This window comes from Abramis brama (genome assembly GCF_963993115.1).
Source record: "Abramis brama genome assembly, chromosome: 12".
NCBI lineage: Eukaryota > Metazoa > Chordata > Actinopteri > Cypriniformes > Leuciscidae > Abramis > Abramis brama.
In genome coordinates this window covers 16,569,241-16,590,536 of record NC_139974.1, presented here as the reverse complement: position 1 = coordinate 16,590,536, position 21,296 = coordinate 16,569,241, and the positions used below count along the sequence as shown (strand labels likewise).

The following is a 21,296-nucleotide window of genomic DNA, read 5'->3' as shown; positions in this document are numbered from 1 at the left end:
AGGAAGAAAAAAAAAAAAAAAAATATATATATATATATATATATATATATATATATATATATATATATATATATATATTCTAACATGTTAACCCGTATCCCACTTTCTTTTTTATTTGCACTTTTCTAATGCATTTTTAATCCCCCATTTCTTTGATCTGACCTCTCACTTACCATTCTTTGCTTTTGCCCTTCTTAAAAAACATTCAATTGATCTTACGTGGACTTACTTTTCTTGGAAACAGTGATAGCTAGTATGTTTGCTTAGCATATCATCCAACAATTTATGAGATTAAGATCATGTTTTGCTCCAGAATCACTATAGATATAGATATATAGATATATAGATATATAGACGTCAGTCGTGTTTAAAATAACTTCTGTGGTCCCATGCTGCTGCTTAACAGAGTGAGACAGAAAATATATTATTTTATAAAATTCTAATAATTAATTATAATAATAATAATTCGTTACATTTATATAGCGCTTTTCTAGGCACTCAAAGCGCTTTACATAGAAGGGGGAATCTCCTCAACCACCACCAATGTGCAGCATCCACCTGGATGATGCGACGGCAGCCATATTGCGCCAGAACGCCCACCACACACCAGCTTACTGGTGGAGAGGAGACAGTGATGAAGCCAATCAGTATATCAGTATATGGGGATGATTAGGAGGCCATGATGGACAGAGGCCAAGGGGCAAATTTGGCCAGGATGCCGGGGTTACACCCCTACTCTTTTCGAAGGACATCCTGGGATTTTTAATGACCACAGAGAGTCAGGACCTCGGTTTAACGTCTCATCCGAAGGACGGTGCTCTTTTGGCAGTATAGTGTCCCCGTCACTACACTGGGGCGTTAGGACCCACACAGACCACAGGGTGAGCACCCCCTGCTGGCCTCACTAACACCTCTTCCAGCAGCAACCTGGTTTTTCTCAGGAGGTCTCCCATCCAGGTACTAACCAGGCTCAGCCCTGCTTAGCTTCAGTGGGCAACCAGTCTTGGGCTACAGGGTGATATGGCTGCTGAAAAAAAAATTCTATGATACAGGCTATGTCGATTAGTGTTGCATTGTAGATATACATCATTCTTATGAAAATAACTGAGATGGCTTGATATTTTATCGCAATCGTGTGTTTATTGTCTTCATGTTTTACCAGTCAAAACATCTCTATCTGCATGTTATTCAGCTGTACCGATATCTGATGTCAATATAAGTTTAATACTTCTATGAATCTAACTTGTAGACTTTCTGCGTGAGGGTCCCCTCCGGCTTCTAGTATGAATGAAACATACATTACATGAGAGTGTTTAATGTGCCATATAACATCACCTCATTTTGGGTAAAAATAGAAAAATAATACTACTATATAATGTTTTTCAGCAAACTAATTATTTAGTCTTTTTCAGTACTTCTACTTGTAATCAAGTAAATTATTTCTTAAGTAGCAATACTTTTATTTAAGTATTTTATTTTAGTACACTGTAAAAAATGATTGTGATTTTAACAGTAAAAGACTGTAAAAATGCTACAGTGAAAATCTGTTAATTGGTTAACAGAAAGTTTCCGTACTATATACGTGCGTGACACTTCACATTTGACGTATTTTTGTTGAAATAACTATATTTCATCATAGTTTTCTTAGTTTTTTTATAATCAGTTATGTACATTAGGGGTTTATGTTACATTTAATGTTGTTAAATTAATGTTTATTGTATTTTAAAAATTTCATGTGTGTTACCATTATGGTGTTTAATGTTTGTGTGAATGACACTGTGCACCTTCTGTATATTAATATTAATTTTCTTGTGGAAGTACTACTTGTGATGAGCTTTAAGTAATCATGTAACTCTCATTACTGCTGAGATTGTTGGTTTGTAAGTGTAATACTATGGTACAAAACAGATATTAATACTTCAATAGGTCGTATACCGTTATATCATATTACTGAAATCCAATGTTAAATATACATGTTTAAAATGTTACATTTACATGTAACTCCGTAAGTATGTTTACGGTTTGATGTGTTTTTTACAGTATTGTTCTGGTAACCACAGCTGCCAGTTTTTTTCCGTAAAAACAACGGGATTTTTTTTACAGTGTACTCTTTCCATCACTGATCTACGTACTATTACAAACTGCTCGGTGACGCAAAGACTGATGATCCAAACGTAGTAGTTTATTAAATGGTAATCCAAAACAGGCAAAAGGTAAAAACACAGGCAAACAATCCAAACAGATACTAGGGCAGGAACTCAGGCAAACAGGGTAATCCATGAGATCGGCAAACAGGGAAAATCTGGAAAACAGGCAATAGGGTCAAAGCCATGGAAGAGATTATAAAATTGAAAAGATTAAAGAATTATAAAAAAAAAGTGCTCAGAAATGCAGTTGTGACACATACAAGACTTAGCCATGAATGACTGAATAAATCAGGCTTATATAGGCAGAGTCAACAAGGATAATGATACACAGCTAAAGACAATCAGGGATAGTGAGGCCAGGCAGTGAGTTCTGGGAACAGTATTTGAGATGCTTCTCATAGGGTCACATAGGTCCAGGAGGGAGGTGGAGCAGAGGGGGACCTGGGGGCGGAAGAACTGGAGACGGAGGTAGTGCAGGAGGCCAGGGTGGAGCAGGCAGTGCAAGTGGCCAGGGCAGCGCTGATGGGACTGAAGACCCTTCTGCGGAGCTAGAGACCACCATGGTGAAGCAGATGGTCTCCATGGCCATAACAGGGCAGGCAGGACATCCAGGGGTAATGTCCATAACAAGGTAAGCAGTCTTTTTAATAGTGGCCTCCTCGGCCGCGACTTGTAAACTTAGAACAGCCTCTCTGGCCAAGACAAGATAGACAGGAAGTTCAAGGAAGACCTCAGTGGTCATATCTAGGCAGTCAGGAAACTCAGGGACAACCTCCGTCATCGTGTCAGGACACTCAGGGACAACCTCTGTGATCATGTCAGGACAAGTAGAGAGTTCAGGGATGACCTCCGTGGTCGAATCAGGGTAGGTAGAGAGTTCATAGACAATCTCCGTGGTCGTGTCAGGACAGGCAGGAAGTTCAGGGATGACCTCTGTGGTCGAATCAGGGCAGACAGTGAGTTCCTGGGCGGACACCGGCACCTTGGGCAAGACTAGATCTGGTGCAGCCGCTTCGAGAGAAACTGAAGCGTACGCGGCCCAGACACACAAAATTGCCAACCGCCAAAATGGAAGCCAGCCTTGAACACCTAGGAACAGCCTTGTTAGGTTCAGATGCAACATTCATGACGGCTGAAATCTCTGGCATGGCGTTCATGACAGCTGGAGATTTTGGCGTGGGGGCCATGATGGCTAGAGGCTCTGGCATGGAGGCCATGACAGCTGGAGGCTCTGGTGTGGCAGCCATGTTGTGAAGAGGCTGTAGTGTCCTGGTGAATTGCTGCACCCCCATCATTTTGGGGATGGATTGGAGTGGTGCGAGTCTTGTTGATTCCCAAATGCTCACACATGTAAGAGAATACCTTGTTTCTCCCTTGATCATTATGGATACACTGGGGAACCCCAAAACTACTAAACATGCCCTTCACCAAGATATTGTCAACAGTCTCAGCCTCCTGGTCAGGCAGTGCAAAGGCCTCAGGCCATTTCGGAAAGTAATCCATAGCAATCAAGACAAAGCACCCTCCCCCACCCGTTGCATCAGCTCCCCCACTGGAAACTGCTGTAGCTGGGCCCTAGAGTGCCCCTGCAGCCCTTTGCGTGCTGTACGGAGTGCCAATGCCTGCAGAAGTCCTCAATATCACGCCTCAGCTGTCCCCAGTACAAGGCCTGACGCAGACGCCAAAGTGTCTTCCTCACCCCAAAATTGCCAGACCCGGCAGAGCCATGCATCAACACTGCCTCTTGCACAACCTCGGGCACCATGACTTGCCATCTCTTTTCTCCTCGCTGACACCACCCACGCTCGCTAGAGGACCTCCTCTGTCAGCCGCAGACACTTGAACTTGGCCCACAGTCCCTAGGTGAAGAGGGCTGCTACCTCCTCCCATGGTGGCCATTGCTGTGCCTCTACTCACTGCATCACAGGCCGTAGGTTCGAGTCACAACTTTGATTCTCTGCCCATTGAGTGATATCCACTTCTTGTAGCTCCCGACAGACCGGCTCAGGCTCATCGCTTCCATCTACTTTCCGGCTAAGCTCCAACTCTTCGGCTTCTCTGGGCTCACAATACCTGCATTCTTGCACTCTACATGGACGTCCCAACAGGGTGTCTGCATTACCATTATATTGCCACAGACCTCTACCCATGCAGAAAGCCATCTTGAGTCGAGCTTCTGGCGTCAGCGGCACTTGCCAGTACCCACTCACATCCAAGTCCAATGAATGATGAAAACCAACAAGAGCCAGCCACAAGATCCAACCATTTGTCCAACCATTGTCTTTGGGACCATGGCCACTGGGGATGCCCAGCGGTTCTCAGAAGGCTCTATTATACCAGTGCACTGCATCTTCACCAACACCTGCTCTCTTACCAACCGAAGGGCATACGTCTTGGCCACTTATGGGTGCAACATTCCTGTGTCGATGTTGTTGCACCAGGGAAGTCTGACACAGGTGCCCTTCATCACAGGCAAAACAGTCCTGGAATTCCACCAATAGCTGCGACAAAGGCTGATCATTCGTACAATGGGATTAGCAGCATACGAATGTTTCATAAATCACAAATGAACCCTGTCGTAAGATTTTTTTCTGCACTTAGATCTGCGCTCGTTTCTACGTTAGATTGATAAATGAGGCCCACTGTCACTTAATATTACTATGGTAATGCCGTAAATGAGTCCTACCTGTCGTAACATTCCCTTCTCTCATAAAATAACCTTTTTATCATAGTTAAATCTACATATCGTTCCCAACAAAAGTATTGTTTAGCATAAAACATGTTGAAGATTATTGGACAGGCAGTCGATTAATTAAATAAGATATTTCCTCACAAAAGCGGTTTATTGAGTGTAGTGAAGCCTCTACTCCATTGACATCCATTCAAAAAACTGCCTCTGGTCTCCTTTCCAGCGTACCGCCACAGCCTCAGCTTTAGCATTAGCCGTTAAGCTTTTTTGGCTAAAGGTTGCGGGCTTGTCTTCTAGTAGCTTTGGCATGGCGTTCTTCTCACGTTATCTTCAACTCTGAAGAGTCCAGATTGAGAAACATTTGTGTTTTAAACTTAATCAGTGTGTGTTATTCTGTGTTTGGTGTGTTCTGGTATTTTCTCAATATACTTTACACTTCGTGTTTGCCCTATATTCATATGTTTGTTAGCAAGCTAACACTCAGTTTGTACTGAAGGGGGTGGATTGGAATCCACTGCTGCTTCAATGTATATGTAATGAGTGATTATAATCAAGGTATTAATCAATATTTTTCCTTCTAAATATCACATGAGTTGAATGACTTCTCTGGAGATTTTATTTTGTTTTTGAAGTTACCAGTGTGATTACTGAAATGTTCTTTTCATGTATTCTTTTTAATGTCTGTATTTGGTATTTGAATGTAGTAACAGTGCTTGCCTATTTATCCCGGCTTCCAGAAATGAAATAGGGACTGGTTTTGTGTTTGTCTTCAACGTGTTAAAACAAATAGGGGTCATTGAAGCCAATAGTTTAAGGGACCATTTCTTTGTTAAAGCCTTACTTAGACTAAAATGTAGCTCTCCTTGAGAAAGAACGCATTATCTTGATGTTTTGAGAATACTCTCCTGTTTATAGTTAGAGTCTGGCCAAATCCAACCTTGGAAAAGATGTGTGGCGGTGAGTGTGTTAGTCTTCTTGCTTACAGGTTAAGGAACCACTGGCATTGTTGGAGATTGACAGAGTTGTTGTTCGACCTGGAAGGTCACGACGTGTCTAACTTCAGGGTCCAAGTGTCACCTGCATAATGTATGGAGATATGCTTCAGTCTATCTGTATATGTGTGGAAAATTACTATGTTTATCAATTTCTTAGCCAATCAGAATCATTCAGCCTGTAAGCAATGACATAGCTTAGACCTAGGAAATGGTATAACTGCTGTGATCTTTGTAACTGTAAGCAGGGTGGCTTGATGAAACTGCAAACTATCTTCAGTAAAACTTTTCTTAATTTTTTTATAATTCTGACTCTGGGTCTTCTTTCAAACATCTGGGGCCTCATTTATAACCGTTGCGTACGCACAAAACAGGCCCTGAAAGAGGTGTACGCCACTTCCGACGCATAAGTTGTGATTTATAAAAACAAACTTGACGGGAAAATTTGCACACCTGCACGCAAACTCTGACCCATGCGTACAAACGTTTTGGAGATGGAGCAGTTTGGCGACACCGATGGTGAGCTGGAGTTAAATGTCTTTTTGGTCACTTTTAGACAGAAAATCTAAAGAAAATTAAACATATACAGAAAGATAATACAAATATAATTTCACTCACCAAGCTGTTACATGAAACAAATATCCATCCCTTCTTAAATGTCCGCGCCAGCGAGCGCGTTGAGCCGTTTAGTGAAACTGACGCAAATAACAGTTTAAATAAATAAAATAATGATTTAAACTATGTTTTGCTTCTGATATAAACATTTAGATTAAATATGCCATTCAAATTAATGGAGTTAAACACTTAAACATGAAATTATTACTGAGAAGTTACAACATTTTTAAATTCAATCAATAGAAATATTTGTTGTGGATGCGATGTTTTTTTAACACTTTTCCAGTGGCGTGCTGTGTTTTAATGTTTTAACCACAGAGATAATTGCTTATCATGATAATACCAGATTGTCTGAGAAAATAGTTTCGTGTAAATAATGCCCAAGGCCTATCTGTTTCCATTAAAAATATAAATCAATTAAAAATACAATTCGGCCAGTGGAAAAGATTGAGAAAAACTTTCTCTGAAATGTATTTTACACTATTTGATTTATGTATTCAAAAACAAGGCAAGGATAGGCAACTACTTGATTTTTATTAATGTAGCCTAATGCGTCTTGTACAGTTAAACGTTATCACGTGGATGAATAATCATATGCAAATGATATGCAGATGAGGATCTGCATAGTAAAACTGGGCGTTGTAAGCTCCATATATGGTTATTTCGGGGAGGAGACGCATGTGCGCACAATCTTCCGCTGACTGGGATTTATAAAGTGAATTCTGCGCAGGTTCTGGCGTACAAACAGTTTTATAAATCTGAATATTTTTTTGCGTACGCCATTTTTGGCTTTCGGGCGCACATACATTTTTAGTAAGGTTCCTACGCAGAGTTTTATAAATGAGACCCCTGGTCCTTGGGTCCTAAACTGTTAATCCCTAACAGTACTTTATATTTTTTATATTTTTTACTTTTATATTGGTTGTTTTATTACTACTACATTAATGTTCACTGTGTGGATACGGGAAGCATTTCCACATTGAGACTACTACATTGCATTCTATAGTGGATTGTTTGGGATTATTCACGCAAGGACTAATGTATTTGTTTGGGAGCACATGGTGGATGGTTATCGTTTTGGGACTATCGTTTGATGCGCACTGAATCGTATATCATCATCATATCACCATCTTCTCCTCTTATTAAAAAAATGCAACTTGATCCTCAAGAATTAGTCAATTACAGGCTGATCTCAAATCTACCCTTTTTGTCAAAGATACTAGAAAAAGCAGTATCCTTACAACTATGTTCCTTTTTAGAAAGAAATTGTAGCTGCAAAGATTTCCAGTCAGGATTTAGACCATATCATAGTACTGAGACTGCTCTCATTAGAGTTACAAATGATTTGCTCTTATCATCCGATCGTGGTTGTATCTCTCTATTAGTGTTACTTGATCTTAGTGCTGCATTTGATACCATTGACCACAACATTCTTTTAAATAGACTCGAAAATTATGTTGGCATTAGTGGAATTGCATTAGTATGTTTAAATCATACTTATCTGACTGTTATCAGTTTGTAGCAGTAAATGAAGAAATGTCTTATCGATCACAAGTTCCGTATGGAGGCTCAGTATTAGGACCATTGCTGTTCACTCTGTACATGCTACCATTGGAGATATCATTAGGAAGCATGGGATTAGATTTCACTGTTATGCTGTTATTCAACTCTATATCTCTTTGCGCCCCGAAATTTGCCAATTCAAGAAATTAACGGAATGCATAGCTGATATAAAAATTTGGATGACTAGTAATTCCCTATTTCTTAATTCTGAAAAAACAGAGTTTCTAATGATTGGACCAAAAAATCTCTGCACGTACTAACCTAGAATACTGTCTAACAATTGATGGATTGACTCTGTCAAGTCTTCATCGTCGGTTAGGAACCTGGGTGTGCTCTTTGATACCAATCTTTCATTTGAAATCCACGTTTCTAGCATCTGTGAAACCATTTTTCCATCTTAAAAATATATCTAAATTCCGACATATGCTTTCAATGAAAAATGCGGAACAGTTAGTTCATGTGTTCATGACCTCAAAGCTAGATTATTGTAATACTCTTATGGTTGGTTGCCCTACACGCATAATAAACAGACTACAACTGGTCCAAAACGGAGCAGCTAGAGTTCTTACTAGAACCAAAAAGTGTGACCGTATTAGCCCGGTTCTGTCAACACTGCATTAGCTCCCTATTAAACATTGTATATATTGCTGATTACTTACAAAGTACTCAATGGTTTAGCTCCCCAGTACTTGAGCGAGCTCTTAACGCATTATAGTCCTTCACGTCTATTGCGGTCTCTAAACTCTGGCCAGTTGATGATACCTAGAATATCAAAATCGACTGCTGGCGGTAGATCCTTTTCCTATTTAGCACCTAAACTCTGGAACAGTCTTCCTAACATTGTCTGGGAAGCAGACACACTCTGTCAGTTTAAATCTAGACCAAAAACACATCTCTTTAACATACACATCGAAAATTATACATTCCTATTATTCAAATCAGTTAAATGATAGGCTGCATAAATTAGGTCAGCCGGAACCGGGAACACTTCCTATAACACCCATGTACTCATTACATCATAAGAAGAATGGCATCTACGCTAATGTTAGTCTTTCTGCTTATTCCGAGGTTTACAGTAATCAGCTGGATCCAGGCCTTATCCAGACCAAATGGAGGACCTGCACCTAGACATGACCACAACACATCCCTGAAGTGTCAGCAGAGATTGTGTCAACTAGACTCTCATCGAAGGCCTCATCGACACGACAGCCATCGGCACTGATCCTCAATAAACCCGTCTCCATCCCGGTGTGATGACTCTGATCTTAAACCAGATGGAACTGGATAATATTCTGATTGTTCCAAACCAATCTGACTTCTGACCTATAATGCTGCCTGAATCATAATCATACACTGTTCGTTCACTGGCCAGAGGAAAACTGCCAATGAAGAGCTGCATACGTACATATACTTATATACTTATATATATATATAAATGAAACATCACTGAACTTACTTAAGCTGGACTGTGATGCTATTTTCTTCTGGAAACAAACTTTTTTGCATTATTTTCCTGTTATCTCTGTAAAGCTTTGAAACAATCTGTATTGTAAAAAGCGCTATATAAATAAATGTGACTTGACTTCTATGACAAGTACAAAGGACATTCATCAAAGGAAAATCGTGTTTAAAATTGGGCAACGGTCAGATAAAGCTTCTCTTCATTCATAATTGTCTTTTGTTGCTTTGTTGTTTGCCTTTATGCCAATTCTTATTTTTCATTAATAATTTTGTATACCTCATCTGTTTGTTTATTTGGATTGTGTAAAAACTTTATTTTAGATAAACACATACATTTACTTCTGTGTGCATATTTCCTTAATCTTGGTTTGATATTATTTAAGGTGCATATATTAAGTGTGGTTGGTGGGGCCCACCAACTCCCTTTTTGGACTCCCTTAAAATTATCATTACCTGTGCCTTTTTAAAAAGAGTAGGATGGTTCTAACATTTCTAACATTTATAATGTGTTTAGAAACAAATCTCTGAATTGCCTTTACACATACTTTAAGTTCATTGTGAGACATTTGTCTGCAAAGTTTATAAAATTGAGATCTCTTCTGAAATTTTATGAAACAAATATCAGAACATCATAGCCGCGATTTGTTTCAGAAGAGATTGCGGGCCGCGAAGCAGAAAAATCTGAGCGCAATGTGATGTTGTTTAGATCTCTTCTGAAACATTAGAGGGGACAAATGTGAGAGTTGTTAGAGTATGTTTCAAAAGAAAATGTGAGTGGCAGAAGACTTAAGCAAAAGTCTCCATTTGATGCTTATCTAACCTCATTTCTGTCTAGGAGAAACATTTGAGAAGTTAAAGAATCTCATTTTTTATTTCTCTTACCTCTGGGCAGCTCTTCAAACAACTCGTTAGCATAGGAACATTAACCACTAAATAAATGGAATGGTTGATATACTATTTTAAGGACAATACAATGATTTTTTTTTTTTTAAATAGATTTACAAATGATTAATTGTTCTATTCACAAACCCAAAGAATCATACAGCAATTCTGGCTCTGGCAGCTGCACTACTTATACTGACAAACAATCATTCTTGTGAGGTATTGTCTTTTTTTTATTTTTATATATATATATATATATAAATGTGTGCATGATCGAGAGTAGGTGTGATCAACAAATCAGAATGTCTTTGAGGTACTGTAAAACTAAAGCTCAAACATTCATGAACCATGCCCTTATACTAGTAGAATTTCTTTATAAGCATGTATATATTTAAGCCATCAGTAAGCCAGTAAAGCATACAAACCACGTAATACAATAATATTTATTATAATATTTATTCTATTTCGTGAGGAATATTTATTTAAGTACAACTTATACCTTACAGCATATAAGATTTTGCAGTTAATGTCTTGGGGAGTGTTTTAAAATCAAAACACTTCCCAGTGCAAGACATTAGCAAACAACAACAACAACAACAACACAAAGGCTGTTCTAAAACATAATTGGCTGGATTAGACAGTAGGTGGATTTGCAATATTTTTGCTAATCTTATTTTGCTTATTTGTAAATGTATTGAATGCTTGTAAAACTATTTGTAAATCAGCTTTCTGTTTGTGAATCTATGTGCATTTATTAATTAATATTGCAACAACAGCCCCATACATGAATAAAGATCTGTGATGGACTGGAGATCCATCCAGGGTTTCTCTGTAGTACTTGGGATGCAGACTCCAGCAAACCTACATTGACGCTGGGGTCCTGCATGTGCCAGTAAAATCAGTACACATCCAATAGCAATTTTGGTCTGTTTTCCAGAAAAGGAAACATCTTTTAAACATTTTGTTTGTTTGATTGATTTTTTTTAATATGTACATCTGACTAAACATAGATATGTCATAATTATATAACCTATCATATAATTCATCATGATCACTATAGTCACAAAATTCCTGCAAAATGAACCATATCATTAGATTTAATGACAAATCGCATCTTCATCAATGTTAGTCCCTTTGTCTCCCTTTTTCACTATTGGGATTCTAACCCTTTATGAATCCTGTCAAATCATATCCCCCACTATATGTTGCTATCCGACAACTACAGTCGCATTGGCAGGTAGCTATGGAGGCAGTTTAGTCTCAAATATAAATCACGCAAAAAACATGATTCACAAATGCGTAGACAATTTCACATGCATGAAACCTAATTCACGTACACACAAAAAAAAATCCACGTGCGTGAAAAAAATATATATTCACAAAAAGCAATTCACATGCGCAAAATAAAATTATATACTCATAAAATACATTTCACAAATGCAAAACACAATTCGTAGATATACAACTGTGCACAAAAACCTTTGAATGTTTAAAATGTACGAGTGTATCCTTGCATTTGAATGTGCAAATCGTCATTCACGTACGAATTGCCTTAGATATGCGTGTGTGTGTTTTTGAGACTTTCCTGGCAGCATAACACTCGTAACACAGAGCAGTCGTACTCTTTAGCCAATCAGATTTAAGCTTATCAATCGACCAATCAGTATCACGTGAGGGCGGGCCTACCTGCATGTTACGTCATCAGCTTTCGACCAGTTCATGGCTGAGCAGAGGTAAGTGCAGTTAATCGTTCATTTCTGTGTTTAGAAGTTAGAGATCAGTTGAAGCAATAGTTTATTAACTATTAACTGATGTAAGCAAGTGTTGTTGTAATCAGATGTCCCATATCGTGTCAAAAATGAAGAAGAATGATGCTTGTTTTGTTGTATTTTAGCTGAAGGTACAGACAGCTCTCACAGCTACAATCACGCTAATGATTGCAAAACAATCATCTGTGGTCAATACCCATCGAGATTGTTCTTTAAATAGTGAATAGACCTATTTTAATGAGCAGCCAGTGTTTTTTGCCATTTGTGTATGATGTTAAATTATTATTAACACTTGTTTGCCTGCATTTTTCAGGATTACTCACCTTTGGTGTGACATCTGGATAGCAGTCACGAACATCTTAATTCATGTTGTTTCTTTATTCTCTTTTATACTTTTTTTTTTGTATTTATGTCTTAATTGGTAACACTTTATTAAAACGTTTCATTAGTTAACATGAACAGCCTTTATTATTTTTTGTTAATGTTAACATTTACTAATACTTCATTAAAATCTTGTTAACATTAGTAAATGCACTGTAAACTAACAATGAACAGCTGTATCTTTAACTAACGTTAACAAAGATTAACAAACACAGCAACAAATGTATTGCTCATGGTTATTTAATACATGAACTAATGTTAACTTAGTTATTGTACCTTATTGTAGAGTGTTACCAATATATTCAACATGCATTTCCTTATGCTGTATTGTAATGTCAAGGTTTTTAAATAAGGCTTTTTATTGTCATCTTAAGGTCTCACAGGACAATATTGTGAAGCATTAATTTTACTTTGCCTAGTAAAATAGGCAAATCTGATTTTATGATGATAAGACAAAGGTACTTATCATAGAGAGGCAATTAAGATTATGCGACTAAGATTACTCAGTAAACTCTATTCAAATACCATCACTTAATTTCCCACATCCTCTGTCTGCACCTCTTGTACTATAGGGTTTTAGTACTTTAAATATCAGGACAAAATCTTGTATGTCCTAACAGAGAGGTCTACTGATGACCGGACTGAACACAATTCATTTTTTAACTTTTCACTTGATGTATTGCACTTATATTTATATACTTTAAAAGCAAAGTACACTCTGACTGGATCTCACAACTCCTGAAGAGACGTATATTTCTCTGTACTGAATATTGTGCTTCACAGTTTAGACTGTCAGTTCATGATCTTCATATGTAACAGGAACATTAATCATGATCAAGTCATTTTATATATTTTATTCCCAAAGGATTTGGAAACTTTCAAATTAATAAAACGTGTACATCAGATTGAACTATGTCTGAATCTTTTAATTCTTACAAGAACATTTAATAATGCATGCATAGCAAGGCTTTATTCCTAAAGCGTGTACATATAGTCCGCAGGAGACAAATTAATACAGTAACAATGCATCACTTTCAACCACTTGTTGAAACAACTCAAAATGGATGGCTTGCAACATGACTGTTTTCAAAGAATTACAGTAGAAATGGTAAGATCACAGTACTGGTTGTCTGCAACTTCATACATCATCTGTCTTGGAAATCTGAAACAATAAAACTACATAATATATGCAGATCAAAACATGTCTCCTATATATGCACGTCATTACATACATTATCATCAGTTGAATGTGTGGTGGACAGGACATGAACATCCATCAATACTAAAAATAAATGTTTATATTCACATGTGGACTAAACAGCAGTTAATAAACTATTGCTTCAACTGATCTCTAACTTCTAAACACAGAAATGAACGATTAACTGCACTTACCTCTGCTCAGCCATGAACTGGTCGAAAGCTGATGACGTAACATGCAGGTTGGCCCGCCCTCACGTGATACTGATTGGTCGATTGATAAGCTTAAATCTGATTGGCTAAAGAGTACGACTTCTCTGTGTTACGAGTGTTATGCTGCCAGGAAAGTCTCAAAAACACACACACACACACACACACACATATCTAAGGCAATTCGTACGTGAATGACGATTTGCACATTCAAATGCATGGATACACTCGTACATTTTAAACATTCAAAGGTTTTTGTGCACAATTGTATATCTACGAATTGTGTTTTGCATTTGTGAAATGTATTTTATGAGTATATAATTTTATTTTGCGCATGTGAATTGCTTTTTGTGAATATATATTTTTTTCATGCACGTGGATTTTTTTTGTGTGTACGTGAATTAGGTTTCATGCATGTGAAATTGTCTACGCATTTGTGAATCATGTTTTTTGCGTGATTTATATTTGAGACTAAACTGCCTCCATAGGTAGCTGTCATAACTTGATTAATTTTCAGCACATCCTTTCAATACACTCTGTAAAGTTACATTTATCATCTATTGGTTACACATTTTCTCATCATGTGAATTCACAGGTCAGAATTCATCAAACTTGAACTTTCATACACAGCACAATGTAAAACTTCTTTACATGGGCTTGCATTTCTGGGCTTTCATTCATATATATATTGAATTCAAGATGAATTATGAAGTTGTTATTGAGATTTTACTGGCTAAGTTGTAAGAAAAACAATCAATTATGATAAGTGGACAGTTATTTTATAGACAAAATCTTTACTGCTGGGGAAAAAAAACTGTATAATATTATTTGAATTAGTACTTGTTATTAGATTGCAAATTCCTCCAAAGGAACAAAAGGTCCCACAATTTGAATTTCGTTTAATGCACCTGAAAGTCCCCGCGCGCCCCCTGGTGGAGTAATAACTATGTCTCGTTGCAGGAAACAGCAGTGAACAACATTTGCCGCCCAAATATTGCAGTAATTTCCTTAGAATATAATCATCTTTCTCTGATTCACCCCTCTCCTCGTGTACAACTACAAAAAGATACCTTTAAAATAATACAAGTGATACATAGTTTTTAAAATGGTTCAGTATTTAACATACACCATTCGCATCCGGCTCTATGATCCGGCTTGACGCGTGGCTGTAATATCGCGTTATTTCATTGTTTCATGTCTTTTTGAACACACAACTCTAAAGTCTCGCGGCACTTTACTGCGTTGACAATATGCCACGTCGGTTTGAGTGTGAGCAGTGGTAGCATCTCATGGTCTCTACTCCACCGACAGTGAAAATAATCGAAGTCTTTGCAAATTATAGTATTACTAGACGCGTGCACGGCTGGTAGACTGTTGATTGTGATACAGTGCGCGGTCTACAAGGCGTTTTCATCAGCAGCAGGTATTTACACGATGATCATTGCACTTTGTGAGACTGATCGTGTCGTGTGTTTACTATACTGATCACTGGTCTGTTCACTCTATAGGTAGATTTATTTGTTGTTTGTTGATACTGCAGATAAGTGATAATCTTTTTTTTAAATACACAGGATCATAGTGATAAGACCTGGATCTTGATTTATCTATCTCTAACGTTAATATTTGACTGGAGCCGATCCATCAACAACAGATGCTTTTTATTTAACACCATTATCTCTTTAGCGTGGTTAACGTTACTGAAAAACAAGTGTAACGTTACTCTGAATATTTATTTTAAGATTGTTTGGCTTGGTTAAGTAATTTTCTGTCTGTTGACTCCAGATTTCCCACGGTTTTAAGATAAATCACTTTTAGTAAGTCATAGTCATGTTTTCCTCGTTATGCTTGAGTATGAAAATATTTATTTGGATGGGCATTGCTATTTAATAAGTATCATCTTATAATAACTGCCCTCTTGAAATGTCATTGTTTTTCTTATAAATGTGTGTGATCTTCCTGTCAGGTCCACTTTGGAGGAGAATGTTATTCTGATATGTCAGTTATGACGTCACTTTGTAGGCCAATCGGCAGTTAGCATCACACTGGTTCCTTTTGGATTATTGCTAAAAACAACCTCTGTGATCAACAAAAGTTTGATACTTGCACTTGTCCATCAAGGTAATTTAATTATCAGAGACGAACACAATTTTTATGAATTCTGAAGCCTAAATGCAGTCGTCAGAAGTAAAAAGCTAAAGGTTGGCTATAAAGGAACTAGGCCTATTCCACGGTCCCACGAATTTAACGTCACCCATCGCCAAGCTTCCGACAACTCTTTCAGTTTTTATCTAAAAACATTTTCCCAGAATGTTTGAGTTAGAAAAGTTTATAAGATCACAATTATGAGCATAATTAAGCTGTTTTCTCTACTAATATTAGGGATGCACCGATATGAAAATTGTGGCCGATACTGATAACCGATAATTCTTTACATTTGAAAGCATTTAAAGCATTTCAAATTTGTATATACTTTGATAGCCTGAATACAAAAACAAAATGTTCACCATTAAAGGAACACTCCACCGTTTTTTTGAAATAGGGCTTATTCACCGTCTTTCCTACATTTAGATAGGTGGGCAAACGCATTTTTGTCTCAGTGCATGCATTGTTTTAGTTGGGAAGCACCACCGCTAGCTTAGCTTAACATAATGAATGGAATCCTTTGTTGCCAGCTAGCATGTCATGAGGTAAAAGACTAAATATAGCATGTCATGAGTAAAGAAAGGAATAGCATGTCATGAGTAAAAGAATAAAAAATGACAATGTAAAAGTGATTAAAAAATAAATAAATAAAAAACAAATTACTTCTTGTGGCCTGCGTATTCACAACGAGTACAAATAGCAATGCAGATTAAGACTAGGCGATTTCCTAGGCAGATATTGACTTGGCACTATACTGGGGGGAAGCACAGGCGAAGCACTACTACTTGGGCGCAGAGATATCACACTCACCACCAGTTCGTGTTGACTCTCATCCTCACGTCCTCAGGCTGTTGAGCGATCGCAACCTCCTCCTCCTGTCGTTCTATTTCCAAAGCACGCAGCTCCTCTTCTGAAAACTCTGGTTCATAGAGGTATGGTTCTGGCTCTTGACTGTCTGAGAAGTCACCCTCCTCGTCTCTCACAAAATCCGCCATGTTAATCGCCATTCACTATGTCTACTGTAGGAAAAATAGCCGGCTACTATTCACGCTGGTATGTTGACGGAAGTTGGGGGATTTCAGGTGTTGTGTGATATCTCTGCGCCCAAGTAGCAGTGCTTCGCCTGTGCTTCCCCCCAATATAGTCCCAAGTCAATATCTGCCTAGGAAATCGCCTAGTCTTAATCTGCATTGCTATTTGTACTCGTTGTGAATACGCAGGCCACAAGTGATATTTTTTTATCACTTTTACTCATGACATGCTAGCTGGCAACAAAGGATTCCATTCATTATGCTAAGCTAAGCTATCGGCGGCGCTGCCAAACTAAAACAATGCATGCACTGAGACAAAAATGCGTTTGCCCACCTATCTAAATGTAGGAAAGACGGTGAATAAGCCCTATTTCAAAAAACGGTGGAGTGTTCCTTTAAAAGGCATGGCCCAAACACTTAACATTATTAACTAACATTAAACTCATATCCAAAGCACGCACATCCACAGCAAAGCAATATGTTGCTCAAATTGGGTGATCAACAAGGAAATTGATAAAAAGGTGTGAGTCTGTCATTACATTTTTCACATTTTTGGAGCCATATTTTTGGAGCCATGGTGCACCATGTGCCGACTTTTTCCCCTTTTTATTAACTAACATTAACAAAGGCTATTGCTCTCTGTTAAGTTCATGTTAGTTAATAAATGAGACCTTATTGTAAAGTGTTACCAAAAAATCTATTGCCTAAAAAAACAAAAAAACAAAAAACAAAACAATTAAAATACAATAGCCTACCTAAATAATGCAAACAAGTCATTGGATAACATTCGTCTGCATATAAAGAAACAAAATGCATGTGCGCACGGACAATAAGGAAATAATTTTAATCAAACCATATTGTTGATGAAAATAATGCGAGAACAAAAAAGTGCTAGTTATTATAACGCATCAATGTTTTTGAAATTACAATAATAGTAAACATCTTTAATATTAGGCTACTGTTTCAAATTACATCATTGCGGTTTGAGCTGCGTGCGCTGAAGCTGAAGAGAATGAACACCTGTAAACTGACCGCTTTGCTAGAAGGTTAATGAACTATTTCATTACAAAAATAATTATATGTATATGCAATCCCAATTATAGCTTTTAATGTTTTGCATTACTGTTTAATCGTGCGCTCCGAACCTGAAGAGAATGAGCACCGGGAAACTGAAGAACTTTTCTAGTGGGTTTTTTAACTCAACGAAACGCATCCTATGTGAGATTAATCAGATATTTATATTACATAAAATTAATATTAAGACTTATATCTGTAATATAGACACACAGGCGAACAGCGCGCATCTCTCAAATGAAGTAGGCCTAGGCTAAATAATTATCTATCGGCTTTGATATATCGGCCTAATTTTCTTATCTGATCGATAATGATAACATAAAAAATTATCATTTATCGGCCGATATCGATATGTGGTCGATATATCGTGCATCCCTAATTAATATAGTACTTCAACCTGCTATCCTTCCCTCAATTTCTTTTTCCGTGGACAAATGTGAAAAGTTTTTTAAAAAGAATTGACTGGTAAGATTGTTGGAATTCGTTCTCGGATTTTATCTGTTAGTAATGATCCTGTTACCTTTGTTGCTCCTTTGAAACAATTGTCCTGTTTTGTTCCTGTGTCTCTGTCACAACTTAAAGACATAGCCTAGTTGCACATGTGAAGCCTAGGCCTACTTGTTCTTCATGTGATGTTATCCCATCTGCTTTATTTAAAGAGATTGTGGACTCAGTTGGTCCAAGTGTGCTATCTATTTGTCAATAGTTGATTGTCTACAGGTATTGTTCCAAGTAGCTTCAAACATGCTATCATTCAACCCCTTCTTAAGAAAGCAAATCTTGATTCCTCTGACATGAATAATTTCAGTCCAATCTCAAAATTGTCTTTTATTTCAAAAATATTAGAGAAGATTGTGTTTGCACAACTGAATGATTTTTTTAGTTAGTAATAATATTCTTGACAGATTTCAATCAGTCTTCAGAGTTGGTCATAGTACAGAGTCTGCTCTATTCAGGGTCTCAAATGATATTTTATTAGGTGTAGATTCTGGTAGTCCTGTTGTTCTTCTACTATTAGATCTCAGTGCTGCTTTCGATGTGGTCGATTATGAAATTCTCATTGATCGTCTTAAAGACCAAGTTGGTATCCAGGGTCTAGCCTTGGATTGGTCTTCCTCATATCTTAAGGGTAGAACCATTTGTAGTGCCACTAACGTGTGGTGTTCCTCAGGGCTCGATTTTGGGACTTTTTATTTTCCCTTTATTTGGTTCCATTAGGAAAGATTTTTGATAAGCATGGTATTACCATCTATATGCTGATGATTCTCAAATTTATTTCCCTATAAAACATGGTGAGCAATCTTCTCTTGAGTCTTTGTATAACTGTTTGGCTGATGTGAAGTGTTGGTTGGCAAATAACTTTCTCCAAGTCTAGGGCAAGTCAGAATTTATTGTCTTTTCAACGTGATGACGTTTAATTTTTCTGACTGCCTCTGTAGTCCCATTCAGCCACTTGTTAGCAACAGCCTTTTCAAGACACATAACAGCTTTAAAAAAATCACGAGTGGGGTAATACTGATGTATTTTATGTCGTAGAATAAAACATGAAAGTGTCTTCACTTGAGCTTGTATTCACCACAGACCTTATTTCATCCATTTAGCCTAACCAAAATCCCATTCAAAAAACCCATTGACTTGGGGACGATGGAACCGGAACTGCTAGTGCTAACTTGCTTCCGCGATTTTGGCCTACAAAATCCAGAAGTAAGGCTGCGTTTTCATTGGCACAAAAAAAAAATCGGATATTTCTTTTTTTTACTCTAATAGATTCAGAAATGAAGACTAAGTGTCACTATTAAACAAGTAAATGTTCAGCTAATTGTCAGCCTCTTATGCCTGGTTCAGATGACACGATTTTAGCCCGATTTTGGCACGATCCGTTTGACGTAGGGTGTCGTGGGGATTCGCAAACGACAACGGGCGTCGGGACGCAAGATTCGATCGTTTCATCTCGTATAGTGTGTCATAGTGGGCGACAACCTACGTCGCGTCTGCGTTGCTTCACGACATCATGACATAAAGACTAGCATGTTTAATTTTTTAATGGTCCTCCACGTCGACGGAGGGGACAGGATCGGGAAAGGTCCACGAGCCGGAACTCGGGTGACTTGAGCTGCCCACAAGTCTATCAGAGCTGATGATACAACATTATTTTCAACTTGACTCGTCTTTTTCTCCATCATTCAATGCATTTTGCCTGTACATAAATTAACCTTTATGTCATCACAGATAAAAATCTATAAATCAGAATATTTATTGCACTTATGAAGAAAAGTATCAGCACCCAAGGCTCTATTGCCTATTATCTACTCCTAACTTTTCACAGATTCTAAAAAAAATGTTCACAGATTCTAAAAATGTTCAGTCCTAAAATTTTTATATTTTTATGTTATCTATATTTTTAAGAGTTTATCCTAAATCGGCAAGTTAGGAGCTACTTTTAGCCTTAAGATGTTTTGTGAATACGGCCCCAGATCTGTGCATCAAGACTTGCAGTGTAAACCCAGCCTAATTTAATTTGAGTATCGTCAAGTTATGTTTACCACAGGCTTTATTTTACTCATAAATTGAATAGCACATCACCCCCACCCCACTATAAAACATCATAGGAAAATCTTGAGGGAACCAGGGGTAGGGGTGTGCCATATCATACCGTCCACGATAATACCGGTATAAATTTTTACATGATAAAAAAAGTGTCATATTGCGATATCAATGATGGCGTATGGCGCTCTGACAGTGTTTATATTGCAATAATGACCTACTAATGTACACTGCTGTTCAAAAATGTGTTGGTTGGTCAGAATGTTTTTTCAGTAAGGATGCATTAAAGTGATCAAAAATGACCTTAAAACGTGTAATGTTACAAAAGATTTCAAATAAATGCTGTTCTTTTGCAATTTTTATTCATCAAAGAATCATGAAAAAATGTATCATAGTTTCCAAAATATTAAGCAGCAAACTGTTTTCATATTTCTGAAGGATCATGTGACACTGAAGTAATGATTTTGAAAATTCAACTTTGACATCACAGGAATAAATTACATTTTGAAATATATTCAGAGATTTTAAATTGTAATACTATTTCACAATGTTACAAGTTTTACTGTATGTTTGATCAAACAAATTCAGCTTTGGTGAGC

At 37.5% G+C, this 21,296-nt stretch overlaps 1 protein-coding gene across 1 annotated transcript in view; it reads left to right on the top strand.

Moving 5' to 3' along the window:
* The first annotated feature begins 15,134 nt into the window (after positions 1–15,134).
* slc39a7 (solute carrier family 39 member 7) overlaps positions 15,135–21,296 on the top strand; it is a 41,657-nt gene continuing 35,495 nt past the window's right edge. Inside the window, exon 1 of the mRNA XM_084131062.1 lies at positions 15,135–15,329. The gene's annotated coding sequence lies outside the window, so the exon portion shown is untranslated. The remainder of the gene's footprint in view (positions 15,330–21,296) is intronic.